Genomic DNA, 23502 nt, shown 5'->3' with positions numbered 1-23502 from the left:
AGAGAAACACCACTACCAGACATTCAAAGCAACACCAAAGAAATCCACATACAAAGTCTTATGTCAGAAAGCGAAAAAAGGATGGAAGGAGAAGAAGCGGTTGCAAATGCAAAATAAAGCCCCCAACGTTTTTCAAAAAAGAAATACAAAAGGGTAGGGGGTTCAAAAAAAAAAAAATATAATAAAACCTCTCTTATCCCACTAAGCGTTGGGAAACACAACACACAAAACACTCCTTGGAAGGAGCGTAACGATCCAGCGACTTAAGATGTTTTCACCGCTTAACACATGAAAACTTCTGGACCCAACAAACGGTCCTCCAAAGACGACCAACATGCACGGCCTGGACTCCCGACTCCAATAATCGACCCGAGAAGGGCTTCCCTACCCAAGACGAGCTTGGGGACACCCAAGCTCACAGTTTGCACAACCAGGCTCTCCTAAACAGCAAGACCGAGCCCACCCACTCTCTCGCTACGGGGGCAAGTATTCTGGAGCTGGTTTCCGAGTCTACTCTCGAATCAGCTACAACGCGGATACTCGGGCCCAGGACATAACCGTGGCCCAAACCAGCCCGATAAAACATGACCACCTAAACGATATTGAAATTCAAATACTTCCCTTATCTTACCTAACAAGATAAGATAAGATAACTTCCGCAAACTATATAAAGAAAGCCATGGGCTCCCTCAGGTATGACACACATCCCCAACTCTCACTTACCTCTCGGATCCATTCTGACTTGAGTATTAGAGTGTCTTTGCAGGTATCATCCCCTTCATTTCAAGAGTCCAACCTGTTACCATCAAGGCCAACCAGTTCTCGATCCCTTTCACAACCCATACGAGTGACATCTTATACCAAAACCTTTTTCTAGTCATATCTCTAATAATTTTTACTCCGTTCTCTTCGCCTATATTTGTGTATCAGAACGTAATTCAAATGGAACCTAACACACTAGATTCTGTTATAAACTTTTTAGAATTTAGCTCTTATACTCTTGCAATAGTTGTTAACTTCACATAAACATTTGGCTAATTGGTTCGATGGGTAGATTAAAGAACAATTTGGTTCAAGGTTATAAAAATAAGTAGGAAATAAATTGAACATATTTAAAAATTAAGAATTAAATTGATTATTTAGTGAGAATGCAAAGACCAAATTAAATTAAATCTTATATTTAAAACTTACATTTTCTTATTACTTCCTTCCGTTTTTTCACCTTTAATCATATTTTCTTTCAAACAAGAGAAAAACTCAAATCAGCCCCTGACAATTACCTCGAAAGACAACGAGGCCCCTGACAAAAAAAAACCCTAACCCGGCCCCTGACAAAAAAAAAAATCTCAACCCGACCCCTGACAATTACCTCGAAAGGACAACGAGGCCCCTGTGCCAAAAAAAAATCAATGTTATTTTTTTTGGCACAGGGGCTAATCAGTCCCAAAAAAAATTATCAGGGACCGGATTGGGTGTTTTTTTTCTTGGGGGCCTCGTTGTCCTTTCGAAATAATTGTCAGGGGCCGGATGGGGTATTCACTCAAACAAGAGAAAAACCCAAAAATGTTATATTACAAGCCATTAAGTCAATATCGTCAAGAAAACCCTTTCACATTGGAACTTTACAAAATTTGGTGAAAGAGTAAAAGTGCATTTAGTTTGTGTTTTTACATTAAGTAATTTTTGTTTTTAGAATTTTACCAAAAAAAAAAGTTAAAACCATAAAATATTTTTTTATAAAGTTTTAAAAATAGAAAATATTAAAAATAAAAAAATAAAAATACGCACTAATTGTATCCTAAATTGTTTTGTTCGAAATGACCTTCTCACTGTCAAGTTGTGCAGAATTGCATGCTAGTAATAGGGGGAGAGGAGTTTTTTTTTTTTTTTTTTTTATACTTAATCACTCACTATAATTCCAAAAACTAGTGAAGCGGAAATTTTTTTCTAGTCTCATATTCCGTGGGCATGTTGATTTACTATATAAGTCAAATAACATTTTCATATCTAAAAAATACTATTAAAAAAAAGAAATTATACAATTTAAATTATAACTGGTTGATATCTATAAATTAAAGACGAATCTTAAAACATCTCACCAAGGTTATATTTGAACAAAATAACAAACAGCTAAAGTTCTTCCCACCGAAATATATTTTTTCTCAAATAATTAATATAGATTTAACTCAAAAAAAATTAAAAGAGTAATGGCCAATGAGTTAAGCAAATATTTTCTCCCAACCTCAACAATTAAGAAAAAAAAAACCCTCCATCTTTCATGTTATTACTCGTCAAAAGTAAAAAAAAAAAAAAAAAGTTTTGCGTCCACTCAATTTAAAAGGCAAATGAAGAACTAAAACAGAAGTACTGGTAAACTAACCAATCTTTTGTGTCAACATTCGTGAATATAGTTCAAGTTGATAATAATTAAAAAAAAAACTCTAAATCAAGCAGTTAGGAGATCTGAATATGGTTTTTGGAACAATAATAATGAAAGAGAAGTTTAAATGGTCATTAGGTAGTAGGTACTACTACTAAGTTAGATCATTAAAATGAATAGTGATTATTGACAAATGACAAACTACTAAGAAACAAGAAGATAGGTTTTCTTATGTTTTCGTTAACTTCAAATAAGTATTTATTCGAAACAAGGAAATCAAAAGACACTAATAGTTGAAGAAGCATCATTTTTGCTTGGGATCAAAAGCAAGAGTTCCGTCTCGTGTACTTAATAATCTTCTTCGTACGCTATAAGCCGAATAACTCTTCTTCAATATTACACACTACTTTATGACCCAAGTCAATCGGATTTCACATGCAATTTTTTAAATATTTTCTGTATTTTTTTATATTTTTGTCAAGTCAATTTATTTAGGGTAAATTCCCAAAATGTATTCGGATAATTTTGTCCCCTATAAAAATACACTCAAATTTTGTTATAGACAAAAATATTCTCAAATAATTTAAAAATGTGACAAAAATGTCCAACATTAAATATGTATTCTCAAAAAATACTTTAGAGATTAAATTTTGATGCGATTTTTTGCAAGCATTATTAGAAAAATGAGATATATTTATCCTTAAAATATGGCAATTTTTCACTAAGTATTTTTTTTGTGATTTTTTTATCAACAACTAATAATACTTTTCAAAAATTATAAAAAAATATATACTTAGCAAAAAATCACATAATAATAATAATTATTATTTTTAATCATATTTGCAAAAAATCGCATCAAAATTTAATCTCTAAAACATTTTTGAAAATACATATTTAATGTTAGAAATTTTTGTCTTGCTTTAAAATTATTTGATAGCATTTTTGTCAATAGTAAAAACAGATACATTTTTATCAACGTTATTTGAGTACTTTTTTTAGTAGTTTATATATTTATTTATTTTTTTATTTGATAGAATTATATATCTCATTTTGGTTTGAAACCACAATTGCGACCATACTTGTTTATTTTTTTTATCCTTTTCGCAGAACTGGAATTTGTGATAATTCAGACTGGTAAAAAATTGCATATCATCACTTTATTAGTCTATAGCTGTTGATAAATGAGAATTTTTTTTTAACTACATTTTCAACTTTTTGTTATTAGAAATGAATAATGACTTATACCAATTAATATATATGATTCTTCAAAATTTATACCATGAATATAATTGTTATTTCAACATAATTATTGTTAAAAAGTAATAAGAACCAACAATTTTTATAATTTGTAGTCATTAAATAACCATCAATAATTATTTTAATGATATATAATTTCATTTAATAAATAAAAATTACTCATTTTTTTTTGTTAATTACATACTGATTATACTAACTAGAATTTAATAAAATTGTTACCTTAGACTTTTTCATTATTGCTTTCCACTTCTGATCATCACTATGGGAGATGCTTTTGTTCTATAGTTAATCTACTATGCATTAATTATCTTTATTCTTCTCTTGAGACCCTTTTATCATACCGCTAGATATTTTTTATTTATTTTCAGCTATAATAAAATAGTCACTAATATATTCATATATTATTAAAAAAATTAGTTTTAGCTGTAATTTTTTTATTTTTATATTCAGATATAGCCACTAATATTTATTTTTCATATATTTTTTGGTCATTGAATATTATTCGTTTTATATTTTGCCAATAGAATATTTTAACAGTAATTATAAAATTGTTAGTAAAATTTTTTATAATAATTATAAAAAATATATAATTAAAATTATAATATATAATAATAACAATAAATATATAACTGTCATAAAAATATAAATTTAAATAAAATATATAATAATTATTATATTATTAGCACTAAATAGATATCACTAAAAATAGTTGTTGTTGTAATGCCAATGTAACTCATCACCACATTGCTCTCTCTTAAAATAGTTAGATATGCACGAAAAAGGACTTAATGAGTGTTTTTTCTTTTTGGAAAATGTTGCTATAATGATATCAAACAACATCAAAAGAGAAAGAGAACAAGAATTAATGAATCAATCAATACAAAATTAGTAAGAATTGAATGATATCAAAGGACTACATAAGAGTACATCCAAATCGCCCTTTTTTAATAAGACTAAAAATTCCTTTACAAATACAATTCAATTCATACTTGTCATTTCACTAAACCATACAACATATTTTATTATCTCACACCACGCATCGATTTCCATTCTGTTATATAACCAACTCTGCCAACTCAGTATAGGGTAACTCTAACATGCTCTTCTCCTTTCAGCTGTAGTAGTCCTTCATCCACTTAGGGGGCTTCCTCACTTTGTCTTTTTCTTCTCTTTCACTTGGCCCAATTCTTATTTTCTCATTCAGATTATTTGATTCCTCATCAGGCCCATTATCACATTGGGACCTCACTTCATTTGCATTATGAACATGGGTTGGATTGGTCATTGCATCAATCACTTTCCTTTTACAATGACTTTGTCCTCAAGGCCTTCTTTGGGATACATATTAATTAGCTCATTTCAATTGGCCCAAGTGGCATATTCTCTTGGTAAGTTACTCTATTCCACTAACATCTATACTTCTTTTGCGTCATTAGCTGTCCTTAGTACTCTGCTGTCAATAATACGAGCTGGTGTGGGAGAAAAAGAGGGGGTCAACAGCAATTCCTCTAAGATCTGAGTAGGTGGGTCTCCTTTGAATTCCTTAAGCATGGACACATGGAAAACAAGATGAATTTCACTTCCTGGGGCAGCTCTAACTGATAGGCAACAGCACCCGCTCTAGCTAGTACTTTATAAGGCCCATAAAATTTCTTACTGAGCTTTTGACTTTGGCTAATTTCAACCGATCCTTGGCGATAAGGCTAAAGCTTCAAAAGGATTTCTCACGTCGATGATTGTTGGCTTGTTTTTTCGTCCTCTCTAAGGCCTGCTGCAGATGATGGAGTAGCTCTAAATTAAGGATGTTTCTCACCCACAAGAGTGCATCAACACCCTGTACAGTAGAAGACTTGGCCACATATCCCGGAATAGTTCTCACCACTGCCCCATATAAAGCTTCATGAGGCGTCATCTGGATGGAGGAATGATCGGAGTTGTTATAATAATATTTAGCCCAGCATAAATAGTCATACCAGCGGGTAGGATAAGCATGTGTGAACACTCTCAAATATTGCTCAAGAGACCGGTTGACCACCTCAGTCTGACCGTCACTTTGGGTGTGATATGCCGTGCTATAGTGCAGTTTCGTCCTACTGCATAAGAGAAGTTGCTTCCAAAATTTGCTCAGGAATAAGGGATCTCTATCAGACATAATTGTAGTAAGAAACCCATGGAATTTGACAACCGAATTAATGAACATTTGAGCTACCACTTTGGTTGTGAATTCTGGTTTGAGAGTCTCAAAATGTGCCACCTTGCTGAATCGATTAACCACTACCATAATCGCAGTAAAACTAGAAGATTTTGGCAGTTGTACCACAAAGTCCATGGATAAATTGTACCATGGCCAGATTGGTATGGGAAGTGGTTGAAAGAGTCCTTGGGGTCTAGAGGGCATGTACTTCGTCACTTGGCATTCATGGCACCTGTCAACAAATCGAACTACATTCTGTCGCATGCTCGGCCAAAAGAAGAGCTCACCAAGACCATTATAAGTTCTCAAAACGCCACCATATCCTGCTGTCATAGCTGAATGAAACTGATGAAGGAGTGTGGATCTAAGATCTTCATAGTCAGACACATATATCTTCCCTCCATACAAAAATAATCCATCCCTAAACCCATATTCAGAGCTCAACCTTCCCTCCTGCCACTTCTCAATCATTTCCTACATCTCTTCTGCATTTTTGTTGGCCTGCAGCAGTCTAGGAATGATAGCAGATTGAGTTGTATCTGCCACCTAATTATGTTTTCAGGCTGATACTCAATCTCAAACTCATATCTTAGTAACTTGTTCATGTACTTCTGCTACTATGGTGTTAGTATCGCTTGAGTCATCAATTCCCTCAAGCATTGATGATCCATTTTGATCACAAATTTTCTGCCAAGTAGATAGTGCCTCTATTTTATTACAGCTTAAGTGGCTGCATATGGTTCCCTCACATATGCGGAGGCTTAAGCCATTCTCATTCCCAATTTCTTACTAAAGTAAGTAAGCGGGTATCCATCTTAGGTTAGGACAGCACCTATGCTCGTACTTGACGCATCAGTCTCCACCACAAACATCTCGGAGAAATTGGGCAGTGACAGCATAGGAGTGTGCAGCATGATCTGCTTCAAGTGGTAGAATTCTTTTTGGGCTTCTAATGTCCAGTCAAAGGCATTCTTCTTTAGCAGCTCTGTGAGAGGAAAAACCAAATCTGCATAACCAGCGACAAATTTGCAGTAGTAACCGGTGAGGCCTAAGTAATCACGTAGCTGCTTAATTGTTTTCGGGATGGGCCATTTGTCAATTGCTTCTACTTTTGCTAGATCCACACGTACTCCTTCTCTGGATACAACATGTCCAAGATAATCCACTTGTTCTTGACAAAATGAGCATTTGGACAATTTTTCAAAGAATGTATGCTCCTGTAATACCGCTAAAGCTTGCCTCAAATGTTGCAAGTGTTCATCCTTAGTTTTACTATACACAAGGATATCGTAAAAAAATTAGCTATAAACCTCCTTAAGAATGGTTGAAAAATCTTGTTCATGGTGGCCTGGAAAGTTAAAGGGGCATTTGTTAGGCCATAGGGCATAACAACAAATTCATAGTGCCTTTGATGGGTTCTAAACGCAGTCTTCCCAATATCAGCAGCTCTCATTCGTATTTGGTGGTATCCACTCCGAAGGTCTATCTTGGAGAAGAATCTAGCACCATGAAGCTCATCAAGTATATCTTTAATGGTGCGTATTGGAAACTTATCTTTCACTGTGATAGATTTAGAGCACGATAATCAACGTAGAATCTCCACCCTCTATCTTTCTTTTCACTAATAAAACTGGACTTGAGAATGCACTTTGACTATTCCTTATAACTCTTGTCTGAAACATCTCCTGGACCAACCTTTTCATCTCCTCCTTCTGAAATTGAGGATATTTGTATGGTCTTATGCTGATTGGGGTTGCACCTAGTATCAAGTGAATAGGATGATCCAATGTCTTTGGTGGGGGCAATATGGTAGGTTCCACAAAAGAATCAGTATAGTCCTCCAAAATTGGCCTCGCTTCTGCCTTTGTGGGTTCACTAGGTGCTGCTCCTACACTAGTTTTGGTAGTCTCCAGACAAAACATAGACAAAATAGCTTGGTTGTTAGCAAATTTCTGTAATTCACCACATAATAAACTATTCTCCTTTAACAATCTCTTCCCCTTAAAAATCACCCATGATCTGACCACTTCAAATTTCATAAAGTGCTCCATGTAATTCATAAGTACCCAATCCCATCATCCAGTGAACTTTCAACACTATATCAGCAACCATTAAATCTAAAACAAATGTATCAATAGTAAAATTGTACCCTTGAACATGCAGAGGTAAATTTTTGCACTTTGTGGAGCAATTAATTGTCTCTCCATTTCCCACCATAGCCTGCAAGACATTAGTTGGTGTAAGCGATTGATTCAGTCTCTTGGCCCCTGATCTTTTCACAAAATTATGTCTGCATCCGCCATCCACAAGAATCAGTAGTGGTTTATTGTTCACCCAGCCCCTCACCCTTAATGTCTCGGGATGAAACTCCCCTTTCATTGAGTTCAAGCTGATTCTGGGCACGGTCTCTTCTTCATCATCCTTATTTTTGCTTTTTATATCTGCTTTACCTTCTACAACACTGACAGAGCCCTGCATTAGCTCTTTCACTTCCTCCTCCCCCACCAACAACTGGTAGGTCACCTTACTACGATGACCCAAAGAGTATTTATCGTCACAGTAGTAACACAACCCCTTATCCCTCCTATACTTTATCTCAGAATTGGTTAACCGTTTAAAGGGTATGGTGTTGGTGTTTGGGCTATGGTTTAAGGCCAAGGTTTTGTTTAGTAAGTTTGTGTTTAGGGTTTGGGTTAAAGTGTTTTGCAGTTGGGTCTGTGTGTATGGGCTTTTTGGAATTGGGTTTAATGTTCGTTGGGGGTGAATCTTTAGTCGGTAGAAACAATAAATTGTGTTCTCCTCCTCCACACTGTAGTGCCACAGTGGCTTCGTGCTTTTGCACATAGAGTTTAGTGAGTGACACCGCGGTGACATAAGTGGCGAGTTTGGCTAGAAGGAGTTCGCACTTGAGATGCTCGCAAAGTCTGGCTACAAAGAGTGATACCAACCACTCTTCACTGAGTCCAGTGACTATATTTGAGAGTTCTTCAAACTGGCATTGGTATTCTGGCACCGTATCCTCCTACTTCAGCTCTTTCAACGCAGTTCTCGGATCAAAGAACACTCACTTGCCAAACTTTAGTGAGAGAGCCTCAAGAAAATCCTCCCAATTAAAGGCCAAATTATTATTGACTCCCCACATGTACCACGTGTACGTAGGCCCAATGAGGTGGAAGGAAAGGACTCTAACACGCCGCTCCTCGGGTATGTCATATAGCTCAAAATACTCACGAGCTCGAAACACCCATTCCTTGACACCGTCACCTTCGAATAGAGGGAGGTCAGCTCCTCGCATACCCTTGGGCTAGGACGGCACCTCTGGGTGAGATCCTTCTTCCCTAGCCTTTCCTGCTTTCCTTCGTCCTCAATTTTTTTTGTTTTAAGTTTTCCTTCAGCAACTTATGGATGGACTTCAAGGACACCTCCATCGCCGCTATTTGTACCTGGATATTGGCAATCTTCTCATTCAACTCAGTGAATCCCCTATTTGGCTTCTGTATTTCTTGACAATTCAAAACAAAAATATCCTCAAGACATGTCAATCCAGCTCCTTCAGCCATGGCTGTTCTCTCAGTGAAATCAACAAATGTTGCTATAATGATATCAAACAATAGCAAAAGAGAAAGAGAATAAGAGTTAATGAATCAATCAATGCAAAATTAGTAAAAATTGAATGATATCAAAGGAGTACATAAGAGTACATCCAAATCGCCCTTTTCGAGTAAGGGTAAAAATTCCTTTACAAACATAAAAACTCATACTTGCCATTCACTAAACCGTAAACATACTTTATTCTCTCACACTACGCATCAATTCCCATTCTCTTACATAACCAACTCTGCCAATTCAGCATAGGGTAACTCTAACATGCTCTTCTTCATTCAGGTGTAGTAGTCCTTCATCCATTTAGGGAACTTTTGGTGCATGAAATTGTGATCATCAACAATGGCGCCAAAGACTTGGGCCTCTCAAACATGAATCACACTTTGTCACAACTTCGTACAACTAACCAGCAAATGCACTGGGTCATCCAAGTAATACTTTATGTGAGTAAGGGTCGATCCCACGGAGATTGTTGGTATGAAGCAAGCTATGGTCATTTTGTAAATCTCAGTTAGGCGGATTCAAATGGTTAAAATAGTTTTTGAATATAAAGATAAATAAAGCATAAAATAGAGATAGAGATATTTATGTAATTCATTGGTGGGAATTTCAGATAAGCGCATGAAGATACTGTGTTCCTTCTGAATTTCTGCTTTCCTACTGCTTTCATCCAATCATTCTTACTCCTTTCCATGGCAAGCTGTATGTTTGGGTTTCACCGGCGTCAATGACTATCTCTCGTTCTCTCAGTGAAAATGGTCCAAATGCTCTGTCACAGCACGGGTAATCATCTGTCAGTTCTCGATCATGTCGGAATAGAATCCATTGATCCTTTTGCGTCTGTCACTACGCCCAACACTCGCGAGTTTGAAGCTCGTCACAGTCATCCCATCTCAGATCCTACTCGGAATAGCACAAACAAGGTTTAGAATTTCCGGATCTTAGGAATGGCCGCCAATAATTCTAGCTTATACCATGAAGACTCTGATCTCACGAAATGAGAGACTTGGTTGTCAGGCGAGGCAACCATGCGTCGTGGACCAGGAATCTAAGAGATACACACTCTAGCTCTCGCTTGTAGAACGGAAGTGGTTGTCAGGTACGTGTTCATAAGGACGGATGATGATGAGTGTCACGGATTATCACATCCCTCAAGTTAAAGTACGAGTGATATCTTAGAACAAGAATAAGCTTGAATTGAATGAACAATAGTAATTGTATTAATACTCGAGGTACAGCAGAGCTACACACCTTAGAACAAGAATAAGCTTGAATGGCCACCCCCAAACGTGATCAAAGGATCAATCAAAAGACTAATTGAAAGATTAATTCCCCGATGAAAATACAATAGTAAAAAGTCCTATTTATACTAGACTAGTTACTAGGGTTTACTTTGGTGCAGAAATTCACTTCCGGGACCCACTTTGGTGTGTGCTTGGGCTGAGCTTGAGCTTTACGCGTGCAGAGGGTTCTCTTGGGGTTAAACACCAAGTTGTAACGTGTTTTTGGCGTTTAACTCTGGTTTGTGACGTGTTTCTGGCGTTTTACTCCAGAATACAGCATGGAACTGGCGTTGAACACCAGTTTGCATCATCTAAACTCGAATAAAGTGTAAACTATTATATATTGCTGGAAAGCCCTGGATGTCTACTTTTCAACGCAATTGAGAGCGTGCCATTTAGATTTCTGTAGCTCCAGAAAATCTATTTCGAGTGCAGGGAGGTCAGAATCCAACAGCATCAGCAGTCCTTTTTTCAGCCTGAATAAGATTTTTGCTTAGATCCCTCAATTTCAGCCAGAAAATACCTGAAATCACAGAAAAACACACAAACTCATAGTAAAGTCTAGAAATGTAAATTTTGCATAAAAACTAATAAAAACATCCCTAAAAGTAGCTAGATCCTATTAAAAACTACATAAAAATATTGTCAAAAAACATATAAATTATCCGCTCATCAACTTTCTCGCTCTGTCTCTTCCTTCTCTTTCACTTGGCCCAATTTTTATTTTTTCATTCAGATTATTTGATTCCTCATTAGGTGATTATCACCTTAGGGCCCCACTTCATTTGCATTCTGAATGTGGATTGGGTTAGTCATCCCATCAGAAAATCTAGAAACAAAAAAATTACTTATAAGCCTTTAAATTCGTGAACACCGAAAGATATTAGTTATGTGTCAGACCAAATTTATAAACATTTGTAAAACAACTTTTGAGATGTATGAAAACTTAGACCTGTTTAAAAACAGTTTCTGATATATATACTACTCAAACAAAATAAATAAAGATAGATAGAGTTAAAAAAATGTGCAAAAACCAAGAATGTATGGTAGTTCGACTAACCATACTTCGGAAGTTGAAAATTTACTACTTTAACAACTGTTTATAAGATATTTTTCCTCAAATTTTTTATAGGCTAAACATGACTTAGATTCTTAATCTATCTAATAACTTTAGATAGTGTTAAACACTATAGTGGCTAAAATCAATCAATTAATTTAAAAACATTAGATATTAATCAAGTACATGAACTACTCAAAAACTGTTTGCTAATCTAATGTATAATAATACAAAGTTTAACTTAGATTACAAACAACTTATAGTAACTCTTTTGAGGTATCAAAAGTATATAGAAAATGAAGGAAATAAAAGAATTTAAACTGAACAACTAAAAGCAAATGATCAGTAATTCATTTTAGTTCGAACTTCTTATCCATTTTAGGGTTGTTCATTAATATGTATTTATAATGTGAACTTGACAAAGAGACGGCAAAAATCTTTTCTTTCTTCACTATATACTTGATTTCTTAAAATAAGTAAAAAGTAGGCTATTTTTTATATGAAAAAAAATATTGGTATTTTTATTAAAAATGAGATTATTTAGTATAATTACATGTGAGTAAATTTTATAGGTAGAGAGTTAATATGTAGGGTGCGTCTTAAATACATGTCAACATTCTGACCAACACGCAAGATACGTGTTAGACACATTTTTTACACATTCACAATATTCTAATACACTTCAATATCAATGTTTAACCAAAATACTATCTTCATCTTCATATTAAAAATTATTTCTGTCAAAAGTGTACATTACACTACAAGAAAAATACCCATTTAGCCACACTTCTTCTAAGCTACATTTGAAAAGCAAACCCTATTCTATGAATAGGCTACACTTTCTCCGTGTTGCCTTTTTATAAGAGAAAAGGATACACAATTGTGGCATCATTTAAAAAGTGTAGCCTTAGGTATTATAGAAATCACTTATACAGCATAGCTGTAGCTTGATATCTATAGATTTACTTTTTGTATCAAAGAGGACGCTTTTAGAGGGTAGCCTATTTGTTAAGTTTTGGATGCGTTTTAAAAGTGACGCCTAATGTATTTAGAGCCAAAAACTTGGCACTTGGTGAATTTTTTTCCTCTTTCTCCTGAAAGCAAACTCACACTTAGTAAAAATTTTGTCCATTCCCTCGAAAAGCAAACTGACAAAGTAAAATTATTATCCATTCCCTCCAAAGCTCACTCACCTCCAAAGCGCCTTCATCCCCTTTCAGAATATTAATAATTCGGCTTGAAGCAAGCTATGGTTATCTTATAACTCTTAGTCAGGATATTAATAATTCTCAGGTTTGATTGTGAAAAGTAAAAGAACATGAAATAATTACTTGTTTGCAGTAATGGAGAACAGATTGAGGTTTTGGAGATGCTCTATCTTTTGAATCTCTGCTTTCTTACTGTCTTCTTCTTCAAGCACGCAAGGCTCCTTCCATGGCAAGCTGTATGTAGGGTTTCACCGTTGTCAATGGCTACCTCCCATCCTCTCAGTGAAAATGTTCAACACGCTCTGTCACAGCACGGCTAATCATCTGTCGTTTCTCAATCAAGTTGGAATAGAATCTAGTGATTCTTTTGCGTCTGTCACTAACGCCCAGCCCTCAGGAGTTTGAAGCTCGTCACAGTCATTCAATCCTTGAATCCTACTCAGAATACCACAGACAAGCTTTAGACCTTCCGGATTCTCTTGAATGCCGCCATCAATTCTAGCTTATACCACGAAGATTCTGATTAAGGAATCCAAGAGATATCTACTCAATCTAAGATAGAACGGAGGTGGTTGTCGGGCACACGTTCATAAGTGAGAATGATGATGAGTGTCACGGATCATCACATTCATCAAGTTTAGGAACAAGTGATATCTTGGAATAGAAACAAGCGTGATTGAATGAAAAACAGTAGTAATTGCATTAATCCATCAAGACACAGCAGAGCTCCTCACCCCCAACCATGGGGTTTAGAGACTCATGCTGTAGAAGATACAATAAGAAACGTGTAATGTGTCATGAGGTAAAGATACAATGTCAAAAGATCCTATTAATAGTGAACTAGTAACCTAAGGTGTACAGAAATGAGTAAATGACGTAAAAATCCACTTCTGGGGTCCACTTGGTGTGTGCTTGGGCTGAGCATTGAAGTTTTCATGTGTAGAGACTTTTCTGGAGTTAAACGCCAGCTTTTATGCCAGTGTGGGCGTTTAACTCCAATTTTTGTGCCAGTTCCGGCGTTAAACGCCGGAAATTCTGAAGCTGATTTGCAACGCCGGTTTGGGCCATCAAATCTCAGGCAAAGTATGAACTATTATACATTGCTGGAAAGCCCAGGATGTCTACTTTCCAACGCAATTAAGAGCGCGCCAATTGGGCTTCTATAGCTCCAGAAAATCCACTTTGAGTGCAGGGAGGTCAGAATCCAACAGCATCTGCAGTCCTTTTCAGCTTCTAAATCAGATTTTTGCTCAGGACCCTCAATTTCAGCCAAAAAATACTTGAAATCACAGAAAAACACACAAACTCATAGTAAAGCCCAGAAAAGTGAATTTTAACTAAAAACTAATGAAAATGTAATAAAAACTAACTAAAATATACTAAAAACATACTAAAAACAATGCCAAAAAGCGTATAAATTATCCGCTCATCACAACACCAAACTTAAATTGTTGCTTGTCCCCAAGCAACTGAAAATCGAAATAGAATATAGAGAAGAGAATATACTATAGACTCCAAAATATCAAAGAAACTTAGCTCCAATTAAATGAGCGGGACTAGTAGCTTTTTGCTTCTGAACAGTTTTGGCATCTCACTTTATCCTTTGAAGTTTAGAATGATTGGCATCTATAGGAACTCAGAACTCATATAGTGTTATTGATTCTCCTAGTTAAGTATGATGATTCTTGAACAAAGCTACTTTATGAGTCTTGGTTGTGGCCCAAAGCACTCTGTCTTCCACTATTACCACCGGATACATACATGCCACAGACACATACTTGGGTGAACCTTTTCAGATTGTGACTCAGCTTTGCTAGAGTCCCCAATTAGAGGTGTCCAGGGTTCTTAAGCACACTCTTTCTGCCTTGGATTACAACTTTTTTTTCGCTTTTTTTTGTATTCACTGCTTTTTCTTGCTTCAAGAATCAATTTGATGATTTTTCAGATCCTCAATAACATTTCTCCTCTTCCATCATTCTTTCAAGAGCCAACAATTTTAACATTCTTAAAACAACAAATTCAAAAGACATATGCACTCTTCAAGCATTCATTCAGAAAACAAAAAGTATTGTCACTACATCAAACTAATTCAACTAGTTTCAAAGATGAATTCGAAAAACTGTACTTTTTGTTCTTTTGTGATTAAAGCATTTTTCATTTAAGAGAGGTGATGGATTCATAGGACATTCATAGCTTTAAGACATGAACCTTAAATTTTATTAATCATGAATTAAGAACATGACTCAAAAATAGATATAAGATAAGACTAATAGTAATAGAAAACAAAAATTTAAATAGATTCCTAATGATAGAGGTTATCACAGAGTTAGGACTCAACAACCTTGATTTTTTAGAAGTGGATGCTCCCTCAACTTGTGGGGTATTTGATCCTTCAAGGGAGAGCTTTTAGCGCTTCAACTCCTATAGCTCACGCCCATGCTTCTCTTGTTCCTTCAGCAATTTGCAGAGCATGCAGTTTTGATTCTGCTGTTCTTCCTTAATTTGTTCCATAGCTTCTTGCAGCTTGGCAACAGATGCTTCTAGACGAGTTCAGTAGTCAATTTCAGGAAGTTCAGGGAGGAACTCCTGCGCCCTCCTTTTGATAGAGTTATCTTGCATTTGTCCTTCCATTGACCTCTTGGTGATTGGGTGCTCAATTGGGATGAATTCATCTACTCCCATCCTCACCCCAGCATCTTTACATAGCAAAGAGTTTAAGCTTGGGTAAGCCAGTTTGGCTTCAGTGGAGTTCTTGTTTACAATTGTGTAAATCTCACAAGCAATAAGATGATGAATCTCCACTTCTTTTCCCAGCATAATACAATGAATCAGCATTGCTCTCTTGATAGTAACCTCAGAACGGTTACTAGTGGGCAAGATAAAACGCCCTATGAAGTCCAACCAGCCTCTTGAGTTGGTTTGGGACGCCTTTTGAATTGGTCATCCACTTGGTTCCAGGGAGGCATATGTCCTCTAGAACTTGATCCAACCCCTTATCTACTCTCACCATTCTCCTATTAAAGGATTCAGGATCATCTTGTAGTTGAGGTAATTTGAAGACCTCTCTTATTTTGTCCAGATGGAAGTAAATAATTCTCCCTCTGACCATGGTTTTGTAAGTATGAAAAGCGGTTCTAGTCATTCTCTGCTTATCTGTTAGCCACAGATTTGAGTAGAATTCCTGAACCATATTTCTCCCAACCTTTGTCTCAGGGTTGGTTAGAACTTCCCATCCTCTGTTTCGAATTTGCTCTTGGATCTCCGGATATTCATCTTCTTTCAGATCGAATTTAACTTCCGGGATCACTGACCTTAGACCCATTATTTTGTGGTAATGGTCTGCATGTTCTTTGGTTAAGAACTTCTCTTGACTCCAAAGGTCTTTTGGAGCATTCTCTTTCTTGCCTCTTAAATTGGTTTGTTTTCCTTTAGGAGCCATGATCTTGATGAGCCTTAACTTAGTGATCACGGAAAAACACACCAAACTTAGAGGTTTGCTTGTCCTCAAGCAAAAGAAAGGAAAGAGGAGAGAGAGGAAGAGAGCAAATTCAAATGGTGAGGAAGGGGGTGTGGCCGAACATATATTTATAAGGGAGAGAGAGAGAGAATTTGAAAATTTTGAAGGAGATTTGAGAAGATATGGAAAGAAATTGAGAGATATTTGAGTTTTTTTTTTGAAGAAGAAGATTTGGAAAGGATTTGAAAGAGATTTGAAGAATGATTTTAATTTTGAAAATTTGAAGGTGAACGATGAAAGTTTGAAATGTATTTATGTAGAAAATTATGGATCGAAACAGGAAAGTTTGAAAAAATTTGAAGTGGAAAGCAAAATCTCTGTCTCCCACCTTTCTGGCGTTAAACGCCCAGAATGGTATCCATTCTGGCGTTTAACGCCCAAATGTTGGCCAATTTGGGCGTTTAACGCCCAGCCAGGTACCCTGGCTGGCGTTAAACGCCAGAAACCCCTTCATCACTGGGCGATTTGCTAAACGCCCAGGATGCTGCACACCTGGCGTTAAACACCCAGAATGGTGCCCATTCTGGCGTTTAACGCCCAAAGTACCCTTTACTGGCGTTTTTTCGCCAGCAAGCTCCTTTTTTCTGCTTTTTGCACTGAATCCTTCTGTAACTCTGTGAATTCCTTCAAATTTGATGATTGTCCTTTGAGAATATGTATCAAACTTTGATTAAACAAAACAGATAACCTACTAATGACTGGGTTGCCTCCCAGCAAGCGCTTCTTTATTGTCTTTAGCTGGACCTTCACTGAGAATCATTCAAGCCTCAGTTTTGAGCATTCCTGCTCAAAATTGCTTTCAAGATAATGCTTGATCCTCTGTTCATTAACAATGAACTTTTTGTCAGAATCAGTATCCTGAAGTTCAACATATCCATATGGTGACACTCCTATAATCACATACGGACCCCTCCAGTGGGATTTAAGTTTTCCTGGGAACAGTCTGAGCCTAGAGTTGAAGAGCAGAACTTTTTGTCCTGGCTCAAAGACTCTGGATGACAACTTCTTGTCATGCCACTTCTTTGTCTTTTCCTTATAAATTTTTACATTTTCAAAGGCACTGAGTCTAAATTCATCTAGCTCATTTAGCTGGAGTAATCTTTTTTCACCAGCTAACTTAGCGTCCAGGTTTAGGAATCTGGTTGCCCAGTAGGCTTTATGTTCCAGTTCCACGGGCAGATGACAGGCCTTGCCATACACAAGTTGGTATGGAGAGGTTCCTATTGGAGTCTTGAATGCTGTTCTGTATGCCCACAGAGCATCATCCAAGCTCTTTGCCCAATCCTTTCTACGGGTAATTACAGTCCGTTCTAGGATTCTTTTTAGCTCTCTGTTAGAGACTTCAGCTTGCCCATTTGTCTATGGATGATCTGGGATTGCCACTTTGTGGCTAATTCCATATCGGACCATAGCAGAGTACAGCTGTTTATTGCAGAAATGAGTGCCCCCATCACTGATTAGTACTCTGGGAACACCAAACCTGCTGAAGATGTGTTTCTGGAGGAATTTCAGAACGGTCTTAGTATCATTAGTGGATGTAGCAATTGCTTCTACCCATTTAGATACATAGTCCACTGCCACCAGAATGTAAGTGTTTGAGTATGATGGTGGGAATGGACCCATGAAGTCAATACCCCAAACATCAAACAATTCAATCTCTAAGATCCCTTGTTGAGGCATGGCGTATCCACGAGGCAAGTTACCAGCTCTTTGGCAACTGTCACAGTTACACACAAACTCTCGGGCATCTCTATAGAGAGTAGGCCAGTAGAAGCCACATTGGAGGACCTTAGTGGCTGTTCGCTCACTTCTGAAATGTCCCCCATACTATGATCCATGGCAGTGCCATAGGATCCTTTGTGCTTCCTCTCTGGGTACACATCTGCGGATTATTCCATCTGCACATCTCTTAAAGAGATATGGCTCATCCCATAGGTAGTACTTGGCATCTGAAATTAATTTCTTTCTTTGCACCCTGCTGTACTTCTGGGGTATGAACCTCACAGCTTTGTAATTTGCAATATCTGCAAACCATGGAGCTTCCTGAATGGCAAAAAGTTGCTCATCTGGGAAGGTCTCAGAGATCTCAGTAGAAGGTAGGGATGCCCCAACTACTGGTTCTATTCGGGACAGATGATCAGCTACTTGGTTCTCTGTCCCTTTTCTGTCTCTTATTTCTATGTCAAACTCTTGCAGAAGCAACACCCATCTTATGAGCCTGGGTTTTGAATCCTACTTTGTGAGTAAGTACTTAAAAGCAGTATGGTCAGTGTACACAATCACCTTTGATCCTACTAGATAGGATCTAAACTTGTCAATGGCATAGACCACTGCAAGTAACTCTTTTTCTGTGGTTGTGTAATTCTTCTGTGCATCATTTAGAACTCGGTTGGCATAATAAATGATGTGCAGAAGCTTGTTATGCCTCTGTCCCAACACTGCACCAATGGCATGGTCACTGGCATCACACATTAGTTCGAATGGCAATGTCCAGTCTGGTGCAGAGATGACTGGTGTTGTGACCAGCTTGGCTTTCAGGGTCTCAAATGCCTGCAGACACTGTGTGTCAAACACAAATGGTATGTCAGCAGCTAGCAGGTTGCTCAGAGGTTTTGCAATTTTCGAAAAATCCTTTATAAACCTTCTGTAGAATCCTGCATGCCCCAGAAAGCTTCTGATTGCCTTAACATTGGCAGGTGGTGGTAATTTTTCAATTACCTCTACCTTTGCCTTATCCACCTCTATTCCTTTGCATGAAATTTTGTGCCCAAGGACAATTCCTTCAGTCACCATAAAGTGACATTTCTCCCAGTTTAAGACCAGGTTAGTCTCTTGGCACCTTTTCAGGACAAGTGCTAGATGGTTAAGACAGGAGCTGAATGAGTCTCCATATACTGAGAAGTCATCCATGAAGACTTCCAGGAATTTCTCCACCATATCAGAGAAGATAGATAGCATGCATCTCTAAAAAGTTACAGGAGCATTACACAGACCAAAAGGCATTCTCCTATAGGCAAACACACCAGAAGGACAAGTGAATACTATTTTCTCTTGGTCTTAAGGATCTACTGTAATTTGGTTGTAACCTGAATAGCCATCCAAAAAGCAGTAATAATCATGACCAGCTAGTCTTTCTAGCATTTGGTCTATGAATGGTAAAGGAAAATGATCCTTTCTGGTGGCTATATTGAGCCTTCTATAGTCAATACACATACGCCACCCTGTAACTGTTCTTGTAGAAACCAGTTCATTTTTTTCATTATGAACTACTGTCATGCCTCCCTTCTTGGGGACAACTTGGACAGGGCTCATCCAGGGGCTATCAGAAATGGGATAAATAATCCCAGCCTCTAGTAATTTAGTGACCTCTTTCTGCACCACCTCCTTCATGGCTGGATTTAGCCGCCTTTGTGGTTGAACCACTGGTTTGGCATTATCCTCCAATAGGATCTTGTGCATGCATCTTGCTGGGCTAATGCCCTTAAGATCACTTATGGACCACCCAAGAGCTGTCTTGTGTGTCCTTAGCACTTGAATCAGTGCTTCCTCTTCCTGTGGATTTAAAGCAGAGCTTATGATCACTGGAAAAGTGTCACCCTCTCCCAGAAATACATACTTCAGGGATGGTGGTAGTGGTTTGAGCTCAGGTTTGGGAGGCTTATCCTCTTCCTGAGGAATTTTCAAAAATTCTTTTGTTTCCTCTGGTTCTTCCTGATCAGGCTGAACATCCTTGAAGATGTCCTCTAGCTCTTATTCTAGACTTTCAGTCATATTGATCTCTTCCACCAAAGAGTCAATAATGTCAGCACTCATGCAGTCATTTGGGGTGTCTGGATGCTGCATAGCTTTTACAGCATTCAACTTGAACTCATCCTCATTGACTCTCAGGGTTACTTCCCCTTTTTGTACATCAATAAGAGTTCGTCCAGTTGCTAGGAAAGGTCTTCCTAGAATGAGAGTTGCACTCTTGTGCTCCTCCATTTCCAGCACTACAAAGTCAGTTGGAAAGGCGAATGGCCCAACCTTGACAATCATGTCCTCAATTATGCCTGATGGATATTTAATGGAGCCATCAGCAAGTTGGAGACATATCCGGGTTGGTTTGACTTCTTCAGTCAACCCAAGCTTTCTGATAGTGGATGCAGGTATTAGATTGATACTTGCTCCAAGGTCACACAGGACTGTCTTGGTGCAAGCACCTTCTAATGTGCATGGAATCATAAAGCTTCCTGGATCTTGAAGCTTTTCTGGTAAGCTTTTTAGAATGACTGCACTGCATTCTTCAGTGAGAAACACTTTTTCAGTTTCTCTCCAATCCTTCTTATGACTTAAGATCTCTTTCATGAACTTAGCATAAGAAGGTATTTGCTCAAGTGCCTCTGCAAACAGAATCTTTATTTCAAGAGTCCTTAGATAGTCTGCAAAGCGGACAAATTGCTTATCCTGTTCCGCTTGGCGGAGTTTCTGAGGATAAGGCATCTTGGCTTTATATTCCTCAACCTTAGTTGCTGCAGGTTTATTCCTTACAGAGGTGGTTGGAGAAGCCTTTTTAGAGGGGTTACTATCAGCACTCTCAGGTGTCTAATTCCTCATTGGCGTTTGGATGCCAGGATTGGGTGAGGAATGGGCGTTTAACGCCAACTTTTCCCCCTTTTCTGGCGTTTGAACACCAGAACTGGGCAAGGAATGGGCATTTAACGCCAGCTTTTCCCCCCTTTCTGGCGTTTGAACGCCAGGAGTATTCCTCTCTGGGCTCTTACTGTCCTCAGAGGGATTTTGAGCAGTAGTTTGGTTATCCTCTGTCAACTGTTTCTTTCTTGGCTTTTTGCTACTTTGAGCAGTGTTATTCAATGTCTTCCCACTCCTCAGTTGAACTGCTTGGTATTCTTCTGTTATCTGTTTAGATAACTGCTGTTTTGTCTGATTCAACTATGATTCTATGTTCTTGTTGGCAATTTTAGTTTCTTGGAGCATCTCTTTAAATTCTGCCAACTATTTTGTCATCAGGAATAATTGCTGATTAAGCTCAACAATCTATTCTTGAGGATTAGGATCAATAGCTTCTTCTTTTGTAGAGGGCTCACTGCTAGAGTATAAATGTTGATTTCTAGCAACAGTATCTATGAGTTCTTGAGCCTCTTCAATCGTCTTCCTCATATGTATAGATCCACCAGCTGAGTGGTCTAGAGACATCTGAGCTTTTTCTGTAAGCCCATAGAAGAAGATGTCTAACTGTACCCACTCTGAAAATATTTCAGAGGGGCATTTTCTTAGTATACCTCTATACCTCTCCCAGGCATTATAAAGGGATTCATTATCCTCTTGTTTAAAGCCTTGGATGTCCAGCCTTAGCTGTGTCATCCTTTTTGGAGGGTAAAATTGATTCAGGAATTTGTCTGATAACTGTCTCCATGTTTTTATACTTGCTGTGGGTTGGTTATTCAACCACCTCTTAGCTTGATCTTTTACAGCAAATGGAAACAGTAGTAATGATCTACCTCTTTATCACGTACTGTGTCAGTAATTCGTAAGAATTGTGCCAGAAACTCAGTAGGTTCTTCCTGTGGAAGACCGGAATACTGGCAATTTTGCTGCACCATGATAATGAGTTGAGGATTTAGCTCAAAGCTGCTTGCTTTAATGGGAGGTATACAGATGCTACTCCCATATGCAGCTGTAATGGGGTTAGCATATGACCCCAGAGTCCTTATGGACTGCTCAATTCCACTTAGGTCCATGATGGAGAAAGGGAATATGATATGGATTCACAAGTAAAGTAAATTTTTTTTATTAAAGGTGACCGAAAAATTTAAAATAAAATAAAATAAAATTTCGAAAACTAAAAAAATAAGATCAAGACAAATTGAAAACTAAATCAATTAGTTAATTAAAAAAGATTTTGGGATTAGCAATTGAAAAGATATGATTGAAAATTATTTTGAAAAAGATTTAATTTTTGAAATGAGGAAAGAGAAAAACAACAAAATGACACCAAACTTAAAATTTTTAGAAAATCAGACACAAATTTTCGAAAACTTAAAGGAAAACACAAAGAAGACACCAAACTTAGAATTTTTAAGGATCAAGACAGGACTAAGGACATGCAAATTCGAAAAATAAAAGAAAACAAAAGCATGCAATTGACACCAAACTTAAAATATGAAACTAAACTCAAACAAAAGACTCTAAACCAACAAAAATAAAACAGTCCTAATCTAAGCAACAAGATAAACCGTCAGTTGTCCAAACTCGAACAATCCCCGGCAACTGCGCCAAAAACTTGGTGCACGAAATCACAATCACACTTTTTGCAATTCCGCACAACTAACCAGCAAGTGCACTGGGTCGTCCAAGTAATACCTTACGTGAGTAAGGGTCGATCCCACGGAGATTGTCGGCTTGAAGCAAGCTATGGTTATCTTGTAACTCTTAGTCAGGATATCAATAATTCTCAGGTTTGATTGTGAAAAGTAAAAGAACATGAAATAATTACTTGTTTGCAGTAATGGAGAACAGGTTGAGGTTTTGGAGATGCTCTATCTTCTGAATCTCTGGTTTCCTACTGTCTTCTTGTTCAAGCACGCAAGGCTCCTTCCATGGCAAGCTGTATGTAGGGTTTCACCGTTGTCAATGGCTACCTCCTATCCTCTCAGTGAAAATGTTCAACGCGCTCTGTCACAGCACGGCTAATCATCTGTCGGTTCTCAATCAGGTTGGAATAGAATCCAGTGATTCTTTTGCGTCTGTCACTAACGCCTAGCCCTCAAGAGTTTGAAGCTCATCACAGTCATTCAATCCTTGAATCCTACTCAGAATACCACAAACAAGGTTTAGACCTTCCGGATTCTCTTGAATGCCGCCATCAATTCTTGCTTATACCACGAAGATTCTGATTAAGGAATCCAAGAGATATCTACTCAATCTAAGATAGAATGGAGGTGGTTGTCAGGCACACGTTCATAAGTGAGAATGATGATGAGTGTCACGGATCATCACATTCATC

This window comes from Arachis stenosperma, chromosome 7, assembly GCF_014773155.1.
Source record: "Arachis stenosperma cultivar V10309 chromosome 7, arast.V10309.gnm1.PFL2, whole genome shotgun sequence".
NCBI classification, from domain to species: domain Eukaryota; kingdom Viridiplantae; phylum Streptophyta; class Magnoliopsida; order Fabales; family Fabaceae; genus Arachis; species Arachis stenosperma.
This window is presented reverse-complemented; position numbering follows the sequence as displayed.